The following is a 17,818-nucleotide window of genomic DNA, read 5'->3' as shown; positions in this document are numbered from 1 at the left end:
TGCCCTTTAAATTTGTGTCTGAAGCAGGTGCCTCACTCGCCCCTGCGGTCTCCCGGCACTGTTTAGTGCACATATTTGATGAGTGAGCTGAGATACACTTTCTTCCTCCGCAGCCCCTCCTGACTCCTTGGGTTAAAATTTAACTTAGTGTAGTTTTCTGTTTTTAAGCAAAGGTACTGGGGATTGAACCCAGGACCTCCATGGGTGCTGAGCATGCACTCTGCCACTGAGCTATACTAACCCCCACACTTAATGTGGTTTTGAAAAAAAAAATATATATATATATAGCATATGCTTATATATGCACAGAGTATATTTGAAAAGCTATTTTAAAAACTAATAATAGAATATGCTTTGGGGGAGGGCAAAGGGAGTGACAGGCAGGAAGCTTGCCTTAGAAACTTGCCTTAGAACATATATTTTTAAATTTTTAAGGGAAAATTTCTTAAGAAAAATACATATATTTTTTCTTATTACAAAAGCAATACTTACTCATCATGGGAAAATTCGACAATACGATAAGGTGTGAAAGTGAAACCATTCATGATTCCATCACCCAGCAATAATCATCTTGTTAGTTAAGTATCTCTTCCTAGCTGCCCAGTTCTCGCTTCTGCAAACTCGTAGCATTATTGCCTGCTTTAATGTAATGCCCATAGCATTACTGCCCTGGGCAGTTCTGGCTTGTTTCTAAATCTTATCTCCAATTGGCTTATCTCTGCTTGAAGAACAGGGACTCTTGTCTAACTGGTCTTTGTTACTTTCCCAGAGTGTGGGATAGGAGGCTTGGTCTGAACTGAAGACCCAGTAGATAGAATAGCTGAGTTGAAGCCTCAGTGCCCCCATCTCTACTGGGATGTGACCTCTCTGAGCTTCAGTTTCCTCATCTGTAAAATGGGACCATGTGCATGCCCACGTAAAGAGGAAAACCCTTGCAAAATGCTTTGCACAGAGCTCACCATGTGGGTGCACAGAAATTGTTTTCGTTTATTACCTACTAGCACAGTGCCTTCAACCATTAATTCACCATGTATTTATCACAGGCCTGCCATGTGCCAGCCACTCTCCTAGGTGCTGGGGACACTGCCGTCAACAAAATGCAAGTCCTTGCCTTCCAGGAGCTCACATCCTAGTGTCTGGGTGGGATGCAAGCAACACACAAACACATCTGTAGAACATACAGCATCCCTGATCATCATACCTGCCGTGGGCAGTGTAGAGCTTTGCACGTGGCAGGTACGGATGTATTGGTGGGGACCTGGTAGACGTGTTGACTGAGTCGTTTTCCTTTGCTTACCCTCCCATCCCCCACTTTCTCTCTGTCCCAAGAGCTCCTTTCCAATGTGATTGAATCATGTGGGACCTAAGCTCTCAGGATGGGCGGTGTAGACGTCATGCAGTGGCCCCGGACATATGATCAGAGGGGGCGGCCGCCCCAAGAACAGAGCCCAGAGGTCATGCGACATCTGACCTGCGACATCGGGAGACACCAGCAGGTGTTTTGACGTGCTTTTCTCTCCAATGACCACACTGTTGTTCTCCTACGTTTGTGCTCCTCCCGGATTGATCGATTGTCGCTGCTCTGTGAAGTCAGGACAGTAAACAGCGGGCTGGGAGCTGCGTGGGGTGAGGGGTCACGAGGCCCTGGCTGGAGAGTGTTTATGTCCCTGTGTGCCTGTCTCCACGTTTGGGCTGCAGGAACTTCCGCGTGTTTACCTTTCCTCTGCTCCCTCCGATGTCCTACAGCCACAACCGGGACCTCCCGCAGTGTGGGGCCAACAGACACCTGCTTGTCTATAAGCAGGAGACCAAAGGCCTGGGGTCAGAATGTGAGCCCACGCCTAGAGCAAATCAGAGTGTGGGGACCTGGGATCTTTCTTAAAGGGAAAAAGGAAACTTAGAGCGTTAACTTGCACCACGATCAGTGTAGGGTTCTTGGGAGATGTCACACATGCCAAAGTTGATTTGTTCCAGCAATCCTCCCATAGCCAAGCGTTGACATATTCATTCAAATAAATGTTAAACCTTCATACTATTTATTAATATTTAAGGATATTATTCCACTATTATGGTGGTTGAAGTTCCTCGACACAAATCATTGGCTGCAAACTGGCACTGAATTTGTATAAATACTGTTTCCTTTGTGTGTCTCAGTGTACCTTAAACTGATTCAAATGTGTAATGTTTCCTTTTTCCACAAGACAGATCCACAAGTTGCTCTATACAGAAGTCAGGCTCCAAAACAGTCCCCAGTGACCCCTGCCTCCTGGTGTTCACAGCCCCCCCACGACCTCCTCCAACAGGAGGCTGGGGAGGTGACAATGTGTGACTTCCGAGTCTCGCTCACAGCGTTGCCACAGAACAGGTTCTTGTCGCGCTCGGGAAAGAATTCAAGCGAGCGCCATAGTCAGGTGAAAGCGAGTTTATTGAGAGAGAGACACACTCCACAGACAGAAAGTGGTCATCTCTCTCAGGAGGGAGAGCTGCCTCAGGGTGCAGAGATGCTGAGTCCTTCTGGGCTGAGTAATTTCATATGCTAACTTTTTTACTCAGCCAGGGAGTTGTCATGGCGCCTGTGGGACTGTCACTCAGCAGCTAATGTATTACAGTGAGCGTATAATGAGGCCCAAGGTCTACTGGAAGTCAAACCTTCTGCCATCTTGGGCCAAGTTGGTTCTAACCAGTTCATGTTGTATCCTCAATGGCTGTGCCATTCTTTTAATGGTTATGCCCTGCTCCCTTCCCTCCTGTCTCCATAAGACGCTGAGGAGGGTTGGGTAAATAGCTCAGTGGTAGAGCGCATGCTTAGCATGCACAAGGCCCTGAGGTCCTGGGTTCAATCCCCAGTACTTCCACTAACAACAACAACAAAAAAGACATTGAGCATTCCCCTTGCTCTCTCCTGAATCACTTGCTTTGGGAAGCCAGTTGCCATGTCATGAGAACACAAGCAGCCTTGCGGAGCAAACAGCATCCGCTCACCAGTCACGTGGGTCTAAGCCTTCAGATGACTGTGGCCCTGGCAACCTCATGAGACATAAGTCAGGACCACCTAACAAAACCACTGCCCCGTTCCCCGCACTCAAAGTGTAAAATCATGTTTACAGTACTAAATTCGAAGTAATTTTCTTACACAGCAAATAGTTAATGCATTCTATGTACGTAAATGTTATGTAAATATAATACAAATATATAAATGTCCACAGATGCATAAGTTTTGTCTGGAACCTCATGGTTCTACCCCTGGAACTTGATCCCAAACTCTCACGTGTACATGCGTATTTTGCTGAAGTGCCATCTGTGGTAGGAGAAGGCCAGAAATGTCTTACGTGTTGTAGAAAAGGGCACAGATTCAACATACAATAAATTACGTATATCCACAAGTTACATAATTGGTGCAGCCCTTACAAATTTGGGGTAGCTCTTTTATTTTTAAGGGAAGATCTCAGGCGTGTGTGTCCCAATGGGAGGCTGTTAGCATGAAGTTGCAGGGGAGCCAATAGGGGCAGGATGTCTTCTGTGATTGGTTAAGGGTGCATGTTTGTTTTTGTTTTTAATTCTTTTTTTTATTGAAGTGTAGTTGATTTACAATGTTAGTTTCATGTGTACAGCAAAGTGGTTCAGTTATACATACACACACATACATATTTTTTCAGATTCTTTTCCATTATAGCTCATTACAAGAACCTGAATGTAGTTCCCTGTGCTGTACAGCAGGGCCCTGTTGATTATCTATTTTATATACAGTAATGTGTATCTATTAATCTGAAATTCCTCATTTATTTCTTGTTTTTGTTTTTTTATCTTTTGGGGGAGGAGGTAATTAGGTTTATTTATTATTCATTTATTTTTTAAGGGAGGATCCCCAGGACCTCGTGCATGCTAAGCACACGCTCTACCACTGAGCTAGACGCTCCCCCACCACTCAGATAGCTCCTTCAGCACTCAGATGAAACAAGCTCCAAGAAATAGGGTTAAGAAGAAAACAAACAAGACCAGAACTGTGTGAACAGCAAGCTTCTCTTGGTTCAGTGAAAGGGGAGGAGCATGCTGGCTACATGCACAGACGGTTTCTAGAAGGAAACGCAAGAGGCAGGTAATGCCGTTTCCTCTGCACACAGGGGTTCGGAGACCAGAGTCATTGCACACCCTCTTATCACGGTCCATTTTCATCATGGGCTTTTATTACTTTCCCAGTTAAAAGCAGTTAATTTAAAAATCAAGGAAAACAAGATGGAAGCAGGGAATTTTTACCTTAACTGTAAAGGGAATTAAAGTAGAAAAAATAGAAAGCAAACAGCAGACATGAAAGCGATTTGATAATCTCAAATAGCGTGGAGATACGGGGCTGTAAAACCAAATGTGACCCTGATGAGCCAGGAGTAACAGCAGGGACCAGGCCGCCGAGGCGCACGGTCCCCTGCGAAGCCCGCAGCGAGGACACGGGGTGCCCACTAGCCCCCCCCCCCCAAGGATGCCTGAGGCCGAGCCGCACAGAGCGAGGGGAGGCCTGGAAACAGAAAAGGGCGCGAGGCCGGAGGGCGTCAGGCTGGGCGCGGCTCCCCGGGCCCGCGCTCCCCGGTCCGGCACCGAGGCTGGGAGGGCGGCCGAGTGCAGCGTGTGCACTGAAGGCCGCGCGGCCCCAGAGCCCGTCCCACGGGGAGAGGGGGCCTGGGCAGGTCGCGGGTCGCCGTCTGGGCAGAGAGCTGGCAGCGTCCACAGTCCCGCGTGCGGGACCTGTTTCAGCAGGGAGCCCGTGTGGCCCCCGGGGTCTCGCTGGACTCCCGCCTTCTCCTCTTTCCAGGTGGAGGGGGGCGCCACTCGCGCAGACCCAGGTCTCGCAGGGGGAGGGCGTAGCTCAGGGGCAGAGCGTGTGCCTCGGATGCGCGAAGTCCTAGGTTCAATCCCCAGTACTTCCATGTAAAAAATATAAGAATTCTAGGGAATGGTGTAGCTCAGTGGCAGATCGCGTCCCTAGCATGCACGAGGTCCTGAGCTCAATCCTCGGTACCTCCATTAAAATAAATAAACCTGATTATCTTCCCTGCCACCCCCCGAAAAAAGGAAAATAGAAAGAAATGCATCGTGGGGGATTGGAACGGTAATAAGGGAGCCGTTATAAGGGAGCCGTAACTGCATTGGAGCCTAATGTGGAGGAGTGAGTCCCCCCAAAATCACGAAGTGAGGGAGGGCGTGGAGTCTACAGCTAGAGCCCCTGGGTCTCCCACACGGCCCCCTATAGTCCTGAGGGGGGTGGGGGGAGCCTGGGAAGGTCTTGAGCGCCCCCTTTAGGTGAAAGCACGTGCCAGCCTCTCAGTTACTGCGGGGCCGGCTGGACAGCAGTGTCCCCGACCAAGGTGGGGGGGTGGATTCTGAGACGCCAGGGGGAATGGGTGGAGGGGTGAAGTCAAAACTATTTTCATAGCAATATTAAGGCAGTACTTGCCTTTTCCACTTTGCAGACATCTGTGCTACACAAAAGCAGTGATGGGTAAAACCAGGCCAGCGTCATCCTAGATAAACCAGTAAAAATTATGGACTGTATTCAATCTCAACACTGAGTACCTGGCTTTCAATGTTCTAAGTGGCAGAATGGGAAAGAAGCCTGAAACACTTCTCCTCCCGAAGTGTGATGACGGCCCCGGGGAGGAGCACTTGGGGGACTGGTATGAGTTGGACCACCTGCTTGTATTCATGAAAAGCCAGCTTTACTTAAAAGAGTGACGGGTAAGCCATGAGCATCCATACTGGGGCATGCAGTCGACCTGTTCTTGCAAATCACTGATGCGAGTCTCTGACTTCAAGGAAAACAACAGAGAGCACGTGTTGCCAATTCTGAAATCTGAACTTTAAAGGAAAAATTGTAATTTGAAATACTAGCATCTACCATGGGATTGACAGCCTCCCAGCACTCACAGACTTCTCCGATGAGACCAGCGATGAAGCAAATGTGATTTTAGATAGTGGATGATGAAAGGTAGCAGCAGCTGGAAGATCTGCATTTCTCAACAGATCTATGTTTCCCAAACAACCAAGATATCATGTTACAAAATCATGTCTGGGCCACTGTATATAAAACAGATGAACAACAAGGATTGACTGTACAGCACAGGGAACTATATTCAATATCTTTTAATAACCTATAATGGAAAAGAATCTGAAAAAAGAATGTATATATATGTATTTATAACTGAATCACTTTGCTGTATACATGAAACTAACACAATAGTGTAACTCAACTATATGTCAACTTTTTAAAAAGAAAAAAGAAAAAAGGGTTATTACTTGAAAAATACTAGAGCTATAATTTACCTGAAGTCCCTCATTTAAGTTGAGAAGTAACTGACACAGGAGGTTTCTGATTATACTTCCCAGGGATTCTGGTTTCAGTGTCTGATTTCTTTTTTTTTTTAATTGAATATAATCAGTTTACAATGTTGTGTCAATTTCTGGCATACAGTGCAATACTACAGTCATATAGGAACATACATATATCCATTTTCATATTCTTTTTCACCGTAAGTTGCTACAATATATTGAATATAGTTCCCTGTGCTATACGGTATAAACTTGTTGTTTGTCTATTTTATATATAGTAGTTAGTATCTGTAAATCTCAAACTCTCAATTTATCCCTTCCCACCCACTTCCCCTCCTGATAACCATAAGTTTCTTTTCTATGTTTATGAGTCCCTTTCTGTTTTGTAAATAAGTTTGTCTTTTTTTTTATATTCCACATATGAGTGATACCATAGGGTATTTTTCTTTCTTTCTGGCTTACTTCACTTAGAATAATGATCTCCAGGTCCATCTGTGTTGCTGCAAATGACATTATTTTATTCTTTTTCATGGCTGAATAGTATTCCATTGTATAAATATACCACAGCTTTATCCAGTCATCTGTCAATGGATATCTGATTTCTTAATGAATGCTGCTTTATTGTGTCAAAGCACTTCCCAAGGTTTGCAGGAAGCTCCCGGCTCTGCGTAGGTGACTGCCCCTGATTTAAGAACAGAGTCCTCACCCGCAATGTTCTAGAGAAATCTGCTGCTTCTGTTTCTGCTGAAGGTCTGTTGCTACTTATTCCTCAGTGAGTGGCTCGCTCTCCTTGCTTTCTGCCTCAGTCTCTCTTCTCACTCCTTCCCTCCCTCCCTCCCTCTGTCCACTCCTCTCCCCTCCTCTCTCTCTCTCTCTCTCTTCTCCACTCCCTCTGTCTCCGTCTCTCTCTGTCCTTCCATCCCTCGCCCCTCATGCCCCTCCTCTGCATTACTGGCCCTGAGGCTGAAGTCCGGGGCTTTACCCTGTAACCAGCTGCTCCTGTGTCCTTATCCCCTGCGCTGTGGAACCCATACTGGGTGCCTTGGAGGAAATCGTTTATCTAACTCACTCTTTGGTAGTAAAAAAAAAAAAATTCCTGATTTGGGGTAGGAGCTGAAAAGGGGAACGTGTTCTGTCAGAAACAGGGTCCTCCTGATATTTCCTGTTTCATACCCTGAAAACCTGCCCACCCCCGTGCTCTGCAGTGGCTCCAAAAGATGCCTGCGTACCCACATCACATCCCAAACAGCGAGGACTCTGTAAGCACCAAGTAACAGACGCACCTCGCCGTCCGTGCAGGGCACATAATCATAAAGTGGCTCTCAGTTCGCCTGGCTCTGTCAGGTCAAGAGGCAGCAGCTGGCAGAGTGTCTCTTCACTAGAGATGACAGAGAGAAAGGGGGAAAGCACTCCTTTCTACTGAGAGGAAGCAGCTGATGGGAGCAAGTCCAAAAACGAATGGACACTCTCCTTCCCAGCAGTGAGGTAGGGCAGGAGAGAGGAGAGAGAGAGGAGGTGGGAAAAAGCTTCTTGGAGAACACAGGACTCCTCTATGCATTTCTTTTAATTTAAAAATATTATGTCTTTTTGAAAATTTTAAAACATAACATAAAATTCACCATTTTTGCCATGTTAAGTGTACAGTCCAGTGACAGTAAGTACATTCACATTGCTGTGAGCTCTCACCTCCATCCATCTCCAGAATGTTTTTTCATCCTGCAAAACTGAATGTTCTAAAGTAACAACACCACGATTTGAATTTATGCCAGCTTAACTTCAAGAGCATACAGAGATTCGGCTCCTTAAAGCGCCCTCACTACCTCCTTTCAATGATTTTTATTTAGTTAGTTATTTTTATTGAAGTCTAGTTGGCGTACAACGTTCTGTTAGCTTCTGGAGTGCAGCAGTGATTCAGTTATACGTACCTATGTATTCCTTTCCATGTTCTTTTTCATGACAGGCTGCTGCAAGGCATTGAATGCAGTTCCCTGCGCTCTACAGCAGGACCTTGTTGTTCATCTATTTTATATATAGTAATGTGTATCCGCTAATCCCGAACTCCTAATTTATCCCTCCCCAACACCTTTTCCCCTTTGGTAACCATGGTTTGTTTTCTATGTCTGTGAGTCTATTTTAAGTTTGTAAATATGTCCATTTGTATCATTTTTTAAAAGATTTTCCACATATGTAAGTGATGTTCTATGATATTTGTCTTTCTCTGACTTACTTCACTTAATTTGATCATCCCTAGGTCCATTCCTTTCAATTATTGATGCCACAAAATTACATTTTATGCACAGGAGACAAAAATATAGAATAATAATTGTTTTTACACATTAGTCTCAAATTATGTAGAAAACAAAAAGTGGAATTACAAACCAGAGTTACAGGGGTACTATTTTATAACTGTCCACATATTTACCTTTTCCAGAGTTCTTTATTTCTTCCTGTGGCTTCGAGTTGCCATCTGGTGTCCTCACATTTCCACCTGGAGGACTCCCTGCAGAATTTCTTCCAGGGCAGAGGTAGTGCAAACAAAATCCCTCAGCTTTTGTTTATCTGGTAAGGTCTTGATTCTTCCTCAGTTTTGCAGGACAGTTATGCCAATAGGATTCTTGGTTGACAGGTTTGGTTTTTTTATTTTCCTTCTGTGCTCTGAATATATCAAACCACTGCCTTCTTGCCGCCAAGATTTCTGATTTAAAATCTGCGTGTAATCTCATTGGTGACCCCTCTTACGTGTGATGAGACACTTTTTTTCTTGGCCTTTTTCAAGATTCTCTCTTTGTCTTTGACACTTTGATTCTAATGTGCCTTAGTGTAGGTGTCTTTTGAATTTTCCTTACTTGGAGTTCATCAAGCTTCTTGGATGATTATTTTCATGTGTTTTATTATTTCTTCAAATAATCTCTCCACGCCTTTCTCTCTCTCTCCTCCTTCTGGGACTCCCACAATGTGTATATTGTCCACTTGTTGGTGTCCCACACGTCCCTTAGGCTCTGTTCACTTTTCATCAGTGCTTTTTTGTTTAAAATTTTTTATTGAGGTAGCATTGATTTACATAAACGTGTTCAAAATGTTTTCTTAAAAAAAGTGGGTAAATGAAACTTACATTAAATTTACCATCTTAACCCATTTTAAGTGTGCAGTTCAGTGGCATTAAGTATATTCACACTGTTGGGCAACCATCACCACTGTCCACAGGAGAGGCAGAGAGGAGCCAAGAGAAGTGGGGACCGGGGGCCTGTGGGCTGGGTATCCCATGGTTGAGCAAATCAGAGGTAAGGTCTTTGGGAGGCTCTGATGAGAGCTATGGGGGTTGAGGGGAGAGATGAAGAAATATAATGTTTCTGTATTGAAATATAATCAGTTTACAGTATTGTGTCAGTTTCTTGTGTACAGTCTGACAGTTCACTCCTGCATCTACATACATATGTTTGTTTTCATATTCTTTTTCATTATAGGTTACTACAAGACACTGACTATGGTTCCCTGTGTAATCTTTTATAGATGGCTTACTGTGTTTTAAGAAAAAAAGAGCTTCCTCTTTAAATTGCCCTCCAGGTTTGGATTGCTTTCAGCCCTACTTTTATGTCAGACTGTTATTTCTTGGAAGATGCCACCATGCCAGGCCTGGGCCACAGTGGGGTCCGTGTTTATATGGCTTGCACTGAATTGTTCAGTGATGATCTTGCTGCTGTCCGATTTTTATAGAAAAGCAGAAAAAGTGTTCCTGGCTCTCATGTTCTGGGAGAGGGAGAAGTCTGGGTGTGGCTCCTGAGGCCAGGGACGCTGTGATCTCAACTTCCCCACCTCCCGACTCCGACCTCAGGCTTTCTCAGAGGTAAATCAGGATTTCCTTCTGAGGAACCGTCTACACAGTGCCAAAACAAAAAACCAGAGGAAAAGTAAACAGTCAACAGAGGGCAGTTTGGTCCGCGGACTGCAGACCGACCAGAGGGATGGTTTGGCCCCCCTCTCTGCGTTATTCCCCAGTTTTCTCTTCCCTCGGTTGACTTAACTGGGTGACTGTTTCGGACCGAAGCCGGAGCCCCGAGGCTCTGCAGCTTTTTCCCAGCCGGGGCGATTAGGGCTTCTTTGTTTTGGAAAGCAAGCGTGTCACGCCAAATGTCACCTAGTCCTGGCAAAGGGGACGGCGAATTGATGACTCCAGGGCATGAGGCCCGTGCAGGCTACGGAGCAAAGGAAAAGAAAAATGTGCTGCCGCCGAAATGGCGAGGCCGGCGGCCCCCTCTGGGCACCTCTGATGGAAAGCCTCTGTGGAGAGACACGCCCCTGCAGCAGTGCAAAATCATGAGTGGCTGCTCGCTATTTTTTATTCTTAACTCTGAGGGGGGCCTGCAGACCGGGTCCCCAGAGGTCGCGGGCTGAGCTGCTGACGCAGGAGGGGGAGACACCCCCACCCCAACCCCGGGCTGCAACCTGGCTCCTTAATTGGTTTGAAAAATGGCAGCTGGATCCCAGCAGCTGCTGCTCTCGGTCTGGCTCAGGAGCGGGGAGGAGGATGACAGCTTGGCCAGCCAGAGCCCTCGGGTTACTCTCGCATCGCCTTTCTGTTCCCTCCCCCTCGAGTTTGTTTCTGGGACCCCCTCCCACAAACCTTCCTCAAAGCCTGGTCATGTGACAGAGCCTCATCTCATCCTCCCTGCTGACATTTCTGGAGGCAGCATTCCCTGCCTGTGCCTGGGTGGGGGGGAGTTCCTCAGGGAGAGACGCCTCTTCCTGCCCCCCCCCCCCGGTGGCCCCCCAGGCGGCCCTCTTCCACTGTTCCCTTTGATGGAAAGCGTGTGTCTTACTTTCTCTGGAGCATCTGTCATTCTGTTCTTTAAGGGCTCCCTTTCTGCCTCGGTGTTTGTTGAGTATGCTGATGACCAGGCTGACGCCAGGTGTCTTGGGGGAGGAAGCAGGGACCCTGGGGCCACTCACTGTGGGAGCAACTTCCTGACTCCGGCTGCACGAAGTAAGAGCTGGGCTTGCCTTAGCCTGGGTTTCCTCGTCTGTGAAGTGAAGAAGGTTGGATTCAATCTGTTTGTTCTCAAACTCCTTTTTTCTTCCAGCGGTTTTTTTTTTTCAAGCAAAAACTGGCAGGAAACACACCCTACAGAGCCCTGTCCACTCAGCTTCACACCTCCATCCCCAGCTGACCCCCTCTCCCTGGGGGCTCCGCAGAGCACAGCTCAGAAATCACCAGACTGGACTCTCCTTGAGGCTCCTTTCAGCTCAAACAGTCAGGGGTCTTCTGGCTGGGCTTTTCAGGAGGGACCCCAGGAGAGGAGGGAGGCTCTACCCTGGGACAGCCTCTCCCCTCCAGGTTGTCTGAGGGCCTGGGGCAGAGCGTTAGGGACAAATAGACGCACCAGTGGCGACTTGGTGGCCCAGAACCTGTAACCTCACTTTACCTCAAATTGAGTTGAGAAAACAGATGGGCTTTTGCAACCACACCGGCCCACTCTGGGCCATGCATTCAAAGAGCTAGGCCGTGTTAATAAGGGTTTTGCATTTTTTCTCCAGTGGGATAGAAAGTTATTAAAAGATTGCAAATGCATGATCTGATTTACACACTTAAAAGATTTACGTGTTTATGAGACTCTAGCATTAGGTTGGAGAGTGGATTGAGCAGATAAGCCTGATGGCAGGGAAAACTACAAATTTCTTAGTTTATTCACTAGTTTATGTATTGAGAGGTGACAGGATACCCAGAAGTGAAACCTCGTGTTCACACAAAAACCTGCTCAGGAATGTCCACAGCAGCACTCTTCATAGCAGCCAAAAAGTGGAAACAACACGAATGTCCACCAACAGACCAATGGATATAGGAAATATGGGACAATCCATGTGGTAAGAAGTAATCCTTAGAAACTGCAGTTATTAGAATCGGAGACCAGCAGGGGGAGCTCTCACCCAGCCCAGCCCAACAGGAAGAAGAAAGCCTAGTCTTCTTTTCCGAGGACTCAGCCAATGAAAAGCCAAGGGCTGTCTGCTGAGCCCGCCCACCGTCCTCTCCCCTCTATAAAAAGCTTCTCCTGGCCTACGGGCCGGGACTTGCCCGTGGCCCGCAGTGATTGAGAGTCTCTGCGGAGAAGTACCTGGCAGTCTTTTTGCTTTAGGCCGACGTGTTGGTGGCCCATCCGGGGACCAGAGAAGACCCCCGACGGCTCCGGGCTGGTGAGCAAACAGGCGGCACCCACACTGAGCTCATGGCGCTCCCTGCTTTTCCTGCCGACCCTGGGCTTTGAAGGTACGTCTTTCTCCTGGGCCGCAGCTTCTTTGTTTTGAAACTCTCCAGGCTTCATTCAGGAGGTATTTTAGAGTTTTGTTCTTTCTGGTGAAGGCCTTGTTCTGTACGCGGGTACTTGTTTGGCACTTCGGTCTGATTTGAAGTCAAGCTGTTCGGGTGGGAGCTGGCTCACCTCTGGGCTGTTCTTTGGAACAGGGTCTGTTCTAGGGATCCAGGCTGAGCAGCCTTCGCCTGGCTCCTCTGGGACCAGCCTGCCCCCTTAGAACTGGCTGACATTAAGCCTGCAGGCTGTTTGAGCTGTTTGAGCTGACTTCCCCCACCACCAATACAAAACCCAAGCAAACAGACAAAATACCTCTGAGAAATGGGCTCCCCGTTAAACATTTTGAGGTGCCCCTTCTTCCTTCCCTTCACACACTCTCAGCTTCCCCCACACTCATTCTCTTGCCAACTTTTCTTTTTATCTGAAACTCCATACTCCCTTTCCCTCTAAACTTTTCAGAACCTGCCCCTTTAAAATTAAACTGCTGAGAATCCAGAGGCCAAACCTTTAATTTCTTAAACGCCCTGGACTAAAGCTGAACTGTGAGCCACAGTCAAAGTTTTTCCCAAAGTAACTGAAGCTCCTCACAGCTTTGCTGAGGAATTTAACACGGTCATTGAAACCTCTCAACTGGGTTCCTACGCTTCTATCAGCGAGTTCATATGCTTGTCAGTGAAGCCAGGCCCGGCATCGGATGAAAACCACTAACTGGGGAAATCCCTGAAAGGTCGCTAGAGTTCCAGCCAGGAGACCAGCCTGCTAACTTACTGTGTGGTCAGCCTTAGACAGTCACTCAGCGACTGCATCAGGCAGTTCCCAGGGCTTTTCCAGACCCTGTTGGTTGGAACACAATTCAGGCTTGTACAGAACAATCTGATGAACTGGTTCGTGACTATTGTAATAACTTCCAATTACTTTAAAAGAAAAGTCTGGTCTTCAGAGGCTGATTCCACCTGTGTTGCTTTTAACTCTATTTATTAATGGCCAGGATCTTTTCCTTCTAGTAAATAAGTACCAGCATGGAATGGGAAACTGCATCCACCCAGATTTAGTTAATCTGGCAAACGAGCTCTCCCCCAGTCTAATGAGTCGCCTTGAAGGAAGACCGCCAAAACTCAACGCCAGCAAACAAAGACCCCTAATGGAACCCAAACCTTCCTAGTCTCTGCTGTTGCAACCCTCCCTCTTAATTGGCTTGAAGAAACATTTCTCCAGACTGAGGGTAAATCTCTCCCAGGCCTGACACTGGAGCCACACTCTCAGGGATCAGCCCCCCTGCTACAAAGCAGAAAAGAAAAAGAATAGAGTTTGCCGACAGGTTGACTCTTGGGTATGAGAGACAGAGGAGGGGAGGCTGGTTCTTAGGACCCCAGAAGGGTTAGCCTGTGTGGACAGGATTTCCGTCGAGCAAGGCGGGTGTAGAGAATAAGACGCAGACTGAGTGGGAGCTGTCTGGTGGAAGAGGGTGCATGTGCAGAAAGGACCCACTGGACGTGCTGCCTTGAGGTGGGACTTCTGAGTCGGGGGGCCATTGGGCAGGGACAGCATCTGCCCTGAGATGTCGATCTGGGTGCTGGTAGCAGGTGAGTGGAACTGAAGCCAGGGAGTCACGGAACTCGCCTGGACTGCCATCTGTTTGGTCCTTTGTGTCTTAGGCACAGGTGTGTGGACCTGTGTCCCCAGGACGTGTAAAAGTGGGCCTGCCCTAGCCCAGAAATGCTGCTGTGGGAGTGGCTCGCCCCAGGGGGCGTTTGGTAGCGTGTAGAGACGCTTTTGTTGTTGCAGATCGGGGGAGGGGGTGCTACTGTCTTCCAGTGAGCAGAGGCCAGGGATGCTGCAAGCATCCTACAGGGCACGGGGCTGTACCCACAGCAAAGAAGGATCCAGCTGCCCCAAATCTCAGTAGTGCTGAGGCTGAGAAGCCTGACCTAGAGCGACTTACAGTATGTGTACAATATATGTGACTTATACTTGTGTAATATATAATGTATACAATATGTAATATGAATATATAATAATACAATGTATAATTACATATAATATTATAATGTATAATACTATATAATAGAATGTATCTTTTATATATATGTGACTTAGAGTTGACTCCAGAAATGTGAAGCTCTGTCACTGCATGCTCCTGGATTCCTGAAGCAGAAGTGGCTTTTGGATAAGTGCCATGGCTCATCTTCAGGGCAGTTTCATCATTTGGTTCTCTTTGTTGCTAGAAAAAAGCCAGCTGTGGTTATAATTTCCTGCTGTTTACATCCTACTCAATTTTATATGAGCTAGGCAGAGCCCAAATGACATTAAACGATCAAGTGAAAAAGATCAGTTGCAAAAATTTTTTATTATATCGATCAATCAAAATACTCTTAAGTGAAAAAGATACGTTCTCTCTTTACTCACTGATAATTGTGGCTTTTCCCCCTACTGGTATATACACACATAGATTTGTATATACTTTCAAATGGGCTCTAATTTGTCACTCCAACTCGACTGTAAACGTGCTGTTATTTATAAATGTTGTTAGATAACAGTCACCAGACAATATTACTCAAGTGTTTAATCCTTTGAATCAAGAATTTCACATATATTCATGAGCCATGAACAAGCGGTCTTGGAAGATGGTATTCCTGTTTCATGGTGACGAAAAGCAAGACAGGAGGAGGCATCGTGGTTTCCTCCAAGCTGTAAGGAGGATCAAGTTCCAAATCTTCAAATAGTTCTGTCCCTTGGATCTTTGTATGCAAAATAACTTAGAAAATAATTACTCATTAGTTTAAACAGCTAAACTTTTTATTTGCTCTGCTTTTTATTTTTTTTAATTGACGTATAGTCAGTTACAATGTGTCAATTTCCGGTGTCCCACTCATGTATATACATACATATTCATTTTTATATTATTTTGCATTAAAGGTTATTACAAGATATTGAATATAGCTCCCCATGCTCTACAGAAGAAATTTGTTTCTTATCTATTTTTATACGTAGTGGCTAACATTTGCAAATCTCAAACTCACAAATTTATCCTTTCCCACCCCGCCTCCCCCTGGCAACCACAAGTCTGTATTCTATGTCTGTGAGTCTGTTTCTGTTTTATAGATGTTCATTTGTCTTTTCTTTTTTTTTTTTTAGATTCCACATATGAGTGATATCATATGATATTTTTCTTTCTCCTTCTGGATTACTTCACTTAGAATGACGTTCTCCAGGGCCATCCATGTTGCTGCAAATGGCATTATTTTATAGTTTTTATGGCTGAGTAGTATTCCAGTGTATAAATATACCACAGCTTCTTTATCCAGTCAGCTGTCGATGGACATTTAGGTTGTTTCCATGTCTTGGCTATTGTAAATAGTGCTGCTATGAACATTGGGGTGCAGGTGTCTTTTTGAATTAGGATTCCCTCTGGATATATGCCCAGGAGTGGGATTGCTGGGTCATATGTAAGTCTGTTTTCAATCTTTTGAGGAATCTCCATACTGTTGTCCACAATGGCTGCACCAAACAGCATTCCCCCTAACAATGTCGAAGGGTTCCCTTTTCTCCACAGACTCTCCAGCACTTATCATTTATGGACTAAAAAAGCCAGTCTTGAAACCGATCTTATCAACAAAAATCAATTCCAGAAAGAATGTAGCTTGAAATATGAATGTTAAAAAATAAGCTTTTATAAGATAGTATCAATCATTTTTATGATCTTGAAGTAGGGAAAGAATTCTTAGGTCACAAAACCCAGCAGCTATCTGGGAATAGAATGGGAAATTAGACTACATTCAAATTAAGAATTTGTCTTATTAAGAATTTGTCTTATTAAAAGATACCATTAAGAGAGTGAGGAGGCAGTCACCAAGTGGGAGTGTATAGAGGCAACACATGTAACTGACAAAAGACTCCCGTCCAGAACATGTAATGAACGCTCATAACTCAATAAGTAAAAGAAAAATGGATGAACAACAAGGTCCTGCTGTGTAGCTCAGGGAACTATATTCAATACCTTGTAATGGCCTATAATGGAAAAGAATATGAAAGAAATATATATGTATAAATGAGTCACTATGCTGTACACCAGAAACTAACACGGCTTTGTAAATCTACTAATACTTCAATTTTAAAAACTTAAAAATAGGAAAATGGGTAGAAGACCTGACTGTGTCACTTACAAAAGAAGCTATCCGAATGGTCTTCAACTTCCTTGATCACCATGCAAATTCAAATTAAACTCACACTGAGATTTTATACACATCTTCCAGAATAGCTACTGTTAGACTGGCAACGGTGAGTGTCGGTGAGACTGCGGAGTGACGGGAGTCTCACTGACAGCTGGAGGGGTCTGCTGTGCGTGGCACCCTAGAGCAGATTTAAAAGTCAGCGCCTCCCAGGACCAGGTGCTCCCTTCCTGGGGTAACAGAAATGCAGCACATGTCCCTCAGAAGACACGTGTAACAATGTAGCAGCATCATTTGCCATAGGAAAAAAAAACAAACGACGAAATGAGACTTCTGGTTTCCAGGCTGAACTGTCACTCTTGTCCTCCTAACAAGGAAAGGAGCCAAACAAGCTGAAAACCAATCATTTTTCTTAGATTCCTCAGAGAACTGAAGTTCAGGGCAAACCACTCCCTCTAAAATTGGAGAGACAGGTGACTACCAGGAATCACAGCTTCCCTGGAGCAGAAGCCACCACCAGAGGCAGTCATGGGGGAGAAAATTTGAGCTGGCAAATTGCTGGAGGCTCAGTGTGCACAAGCTTGCGTAGGAAAAATTGAGGAGGGCCCAGTCTTACCTAAGGGGCTTCACACTTTTGTGAGCCAGCCTCTGGGAGCTCCACTGGGTACTCAGGGTTAACATGGGAGAAAAACTCACCTGCTTTCCATAGGGAAGGGGAGAAGTAGCCCCTCTGAAATATGCCCAGAGCATCCTGTTCTTAACAAAAGCCTGTCCTCCAGGAAACTGCTTCACCAGAGCCTAACCCCTTTGGGATTTACCAAACCTCACGGCCCTGAGGGGTGGGAAATACCCAACTCCTGCCCCCTCTAGCCCTCCTGTGTCACCTAAGTGGGGACAGGGAGTGAGGTGGTTGTTTGAGAGACACTTGTGAAGGTCACAGCCCCAGGCACCTGCTCATTAAAAAACAAGGTCTTGTAGACACCTCATTACCACACAGAAGGGCTCCTGTACCATAAAATAAGGTCACAA

This window comes from Camelus dromedarius, chromosome 19, assembly GCF_036321535.1.
Source record: "Camelus dromedarius isolate mCamDro1 chromosome 19, mCamDro1.pat, whole genome shotgun sequence".
In the NCBI taxonomy this organism is placed as follows: Eukaryota; Metazoa; Chordata; class Mammalia; order Artiodactyla; family Camelidae; genus Camelus; species Camelus dromedarius.
Note: the sequence above shows the minus strand (reverse complement) of the source record.